At 39.8% G+C, this 4717-nt stretch overlaps 1 long non-coding RNA gene across 1 annotated transcript; it reads right to left on the minus strand.

The window, feature by feature from the left end:
• Nucleotides 1–254: 254 nt before the first annotated feature.
• LOC113980360 lies at nt 255–1022 on the minus strand. Its single transcript, XR_003538126.1, has 2 exons — nt 963–1022; nt 255–309 (listed from the first exon to the last, which is right to left on the minus strand). It is a non-coding gene; the product is annotated as an uncharacterized LOC113980360 (long non-coding RNA).
• Between the last annotated feature and the right edge of the window lie 3695 nt (nt 1023–4717).

A 4717-nucleotide genomic window follows, 5' to 3' on the forward strand; every position in this document is an offset into this window, starting at 1 on the left:
CACAAACATGTCAATTGAACCTGTATATTTTGGAATTTGGTTCTGTTGCTGTATTTACTTGGTAAAATGCTGTGGAACAGATTTGGAGAGGGCATTTGTGTTTCCATTTGTGAATGGTATTACTGCATTTTGATTAGTTTTGATCTAAAAGACTGCCATTTGCATCATGTTAGGGCTCCAGTCACAAAAGATTTTGTAAGGGTTGAGCTGCATTCTAAGAAATTATTGTCTTTCCAGTGTTGGTTGTTTTTTTCTGGCCAGAAAAAGCCTGCATCTGTTTTTGCTGGTAGGGGCAGAAACACTTTGAACCTGGAAAATTAAGTATGGTATCTTAGTTGTAATTTTAAGGAAAGGTAGTAGCTTTTGAGAGAAAAAATGCATTCCTAATTCATTACTGATTCTTTCAACATGGAGTTATGTGAGTGTGTTTCAGTACAAACAGTGTCTCTAAATTTGAGAATGGTCATTGTGTTGGAACAAGTTTAATCACGGACCTTTCATATGACAGAGAAGAACAACTCTGAGCTGGCTCTAAATGGGGCAGGCTGAGTTAGTCCACTCTAATCCCTGCACACTTACAGAGGAAATGGATCAGTTCTGGAGCTTTTATTTCTCTTTCTTATATCTAAATACACACATCTAAACATCCAGATGTTCACACGTGGTGTATACATAATATATATGTTATGATGCAGCTCTAATCTGTACAGGAACACACGTAGCTGTATTCGCTCCCAGTTTCACCCATGATGTTAAGGAATGGATTTGAGCGCTCGTTTTGTTAGGAATGTCTTTTTTTTTTAGCTAAGAAGAAAAGGAGGCTTTAAATTTTTAAATAGTTAATTATATCATTTTTATATTTTTATAGATCATATTACATATACATAATCAAATTCCAGCCCGCCCGCCCCCTCCCTTTTCCCCCCAAAAGCAACTCGCACGGCAATGAAAAGCTGAGTTACCCGAAGGCTTCGGCAGCTGCGCTTGGCGTTATTATTGTTTGTTTTCCCCCGGCTCCGAGCAGTTCCAAAGGTCAGGGAAGCGGCGGTCGGGACAGCGAGCCGAGCCGGAGGATGCAAATGTCCCGCCCTGCTGCATATTCATGAGCTCGGGGCGGGGCTTTGAGCTCTTGATCAGGGCCCGGGCGAGATTTTGGTCCCCGCCCGTGCCAAGTGCGCGGGGTCGGCCACGGGAACTTTGCTGTTCCCCGCGGGGCGCACGGAGGATATGTCGCCGGGCGCACATGGACTCGGGAGAACTTTGCCCGCCGGAGCCGCTCTCCCCGCACCGCGAGGAAGAGCAGGTACCGCTCCCCGCCCCCAGCCCAGCGCCGCATGCCGCCTGCCCCAAAACACGCCGGGTGCCTCAGACAGGAAATTCCTGGAGGGAAGAAACAATAAAATGTGGATCCGTTCCAAGTGCATATGAGCCTCACGCTGCCGAGCTCTCTAGAGGAGATCTGTGATCATGCCCGGCCAGTTTGTTCAGTTTTTATCTCTTTTACATCCACTGGCCTTGTATTAAATTGTCATTGTCCTAAAGCCCATGAGAGAGAAATGAATTGCATTTCTCGACGCGCACTGACAGTGAAATATTTCCCCTCTCTGTCTCCAGTCACACTTATATGTTCCCTTGTGCAGGGGTGACACCAACAGTGGCTGCAGCTTGACATTCCACTCATTCCCTGTTCTTTTCCATTTGTGTGTCGTCTTACAGGCTCGAGGTCGGCAGTCACACGTCCACAGTCAGATCTGTAGTAGCACGTCTGTGTGTGGGTTTGTTTTATATATTTGCATTTTCTGTGCAATCCTCTGTCTGTGCACAGCGAGTTTTGTGTTCCAGTATGTTTCTATCTGTGCCTGTGTGTGTGTTACAGGTATGGAGTGTATTCCTTGGGCAGTTTGGGCAGTGCACTCTATTGTTGTGTGTGTGCACACAGACACGTACACAGTGAGTATATATATGCAGAGCTGTATAACTTCCATCCAAGCAGTTGCTTGTCAAAATCCAGCTGCTTTTATGTGGGTTTATGTGTTGTTGTTTTTTTTTTTAATCCATGAGAAGAGAGCTGGCCAACAATGTAAAGTGTTTGCACCTGATTTTACACCAGATTCTCCCTGTAATCTAGCAGTTTTTGTGTTGTACTCACAGTTTTGCTTTTAAAAGATGCTGCATTTTTTTTTAAGATTTTCTCATTCTAAGTAAATGAAAATAATAATATTTATTCATATTCCTGTAAGTTTGGGCTGTCAAATGGAGAACTGTTTTTTCAGCTACATGTGTTCTTGGCTGTATTTACACCTAAAGAATATAATTATTTTAGGGAGGGACAACTCCTACATATGGTTGTTAATGTGCATCATGATGTCCTCCGGCTAAAATATAAAATACACATTCAATTTTAATGGTCCTTAGTCCTCTCCAAAAGTCCTATAGTTGTGGGGATTTTGGTTTTTTGATTTTGTTATGGTTTGTTTGTCAAGAAGTAAAAATCCTATGAAACATTAAAGAAAAATATGAAACTGAATTGTATCCTGCTATTATAGATAGTATTCCTTCATTATATTTGAAAGGACTTGGTATTGCCTTTTCAGTAGCACTTTGGAGTGTAACTTTTCTAGAATGGTAGATCACTGCCTTTTGACATGTGTGTCTTCTGAAACAATTTATGTATTTGCTGTGTTACAGGAGCTCTAAATCTCTGGGGTTTGTTTACATAACACTTGTAATATTTTTTCAACTATTTCTTATTTCCTTCAAACAAAGAGGGGCTTTTCTCTTTGCTATTACTTAATATAGCAAGTTTGCATTAAAGGGAATCTTGTCTAATTTCCAATTATTTTCCTGTTTGAAGTAGCGTAGCTTTTTAATCAGAGCATCGTTTCCCAATTCTTTTAAAATTGAAATAAAATTAATTTTTTTCACTTCAGCTTCCTCTCCTTGCTAGGAGAAACATCTATTAATATATCTAATGAAAATTAGAGCAATATAGGTACTTTCACACAGTGTAAGATAAGCATGTGCTGTTTTTCTGTACCGCTGAATGTCTGATTTTTACCGTGGGTCACCATTCTGAATTTGTATGAAATCTTGATGAAATTTGCGGATTTAGATCAAAATAATTTATGAGGCAAAACAAAACGAAAAATTCTTACTGTTTGTGACACTAACACAGACCCTTAAATCTGAAATTGGAGAAGGATGGCCATGTCCTGTGGTAAGTTAGTATATCAGGGTGTATGGAATAGAAGTTCCTTGTTCTCGGTCTAATCAAGCCATTTAGAGTGTCCTTGTACAGAATTGTGCACATTTATTTATATGATAACTTGCTGAAATATAATTAGCTACCCCTGTGCATGTGAGAATAGTCCAAATATATCCTTTTATCATACGCTGAAAATTATATTCCCTTTCCCTGAGTAAAACTCTTTGCAGCTTTGAGCTGCTGTCTTTATATGGGAGGGTGTAAGATTCTCTTTAAGAGTTTTGTTCTGAAACCAAACTTTAAGATAAAGTGATTTGAGGTTTTTGAGGTTATTACTCTGTAGCTTAGCGTGGATGTCTCTTCCTCCTCTGTGTCTTTTCATGTTGCTGTAAGTGGAAAAAAACCTGCACATCTCCTTTTCATCATTTGGATTGGAACTACATACCATAGGTAATGTGTTTGGGCAGCACTTACCTAGCCAAAGAAAACAAATCAATATTAGCCATGCTGAGGAGTGTCAGAAGTATCACAGATGTGTCCATTCAGCTTTGCTCCATCACACACTCTTTCCTTAAACAACTGGTCAAGCTGTCCCAAAATGTCGTGTTGGCTCCAGTGAGATTCTAATGGGTGTGATCAGAGATTGATGGCTTTGGCAAGTTAGAATGAGAAGATGATGTGGAGTTGCTGTCTCTTGTTTTGAATGTCCTCAGAAATAAAACCCTAGACAAACAAACAAAAAAGAAATAAAAATTAAAAAAGTAAAAATAATTTAAAAAGCCATTATTATTTTATAATTAAAAATAATTATAAGCCAGTTGTGTGTGTGTTCACTCCCCCCTCCAAGCCAGCTAGACATGAAACAGTTTAAAGTCCTGTAGATGTAGAGATGAAGAAGTCATATCTAAAGTGTACTGCGAGCTTGTTCCTAAGCATTTCCAACATTCCTTCCCATCAGGTGCCAGGACGGGTGGGCAGGAGGTGACTTGCTTTATTCAGACCATTCTTGTGCATGTTATTGCTGCTCTTTCACCCCTCTCCCCCTATTTCTGGGTTGGTTTCTAGAGCTGTTTTTGAAAGAAACACTTTTTTCAATCTCACATGTGAATATTTTTAAAGAAATACAAGACACAAAAATCTAGTAAAACCAATATTTAACAAAATGGTGAAATCACACTCCTTTATGTACTCTGAGCACTCTGCTACTGGCAGTTTGTGTAGTTCTCCATAGATTGGAAATGTAACAAAGGATCAAGCAATTTTCTGGGTATTCTTTGTTTACTTTTTGTGAGAAAAATCTCATTTATTGAATTTAGAAAGACGGCAAAAGTTTGCAGAACAAAAGGAATAAAACGAAAAGGAAAAATTACAACACGTGTTGGGTGTCCTAGGCACGCAGGATTCCCAGGAACACCCCCTTCAATTCAAAAGTCCCGCTTTTTAAACATTCTTAAGGTTCAACCCCGTTTACGTCATAGAAGAGGCGTTCCCCTCTTTCTGGTTGGCTGTGTC

Source organism: Neopelma chrysocephalum, unplaced genomic scaffold, assembly GCF_003984885.1.
Source record: "Neopelma chrysocephalum unplaced genomic scaffold, ASM398488v2 Primary Assembly neopelma1_93854, whole genome shotgun sequence".
Taxonomy (NCBI): Eukaryota; Metazoa; Chordata; class Aves; order Passeriformes; family Pipridae; genus Neopelma; species Neopelma chrysocephalum.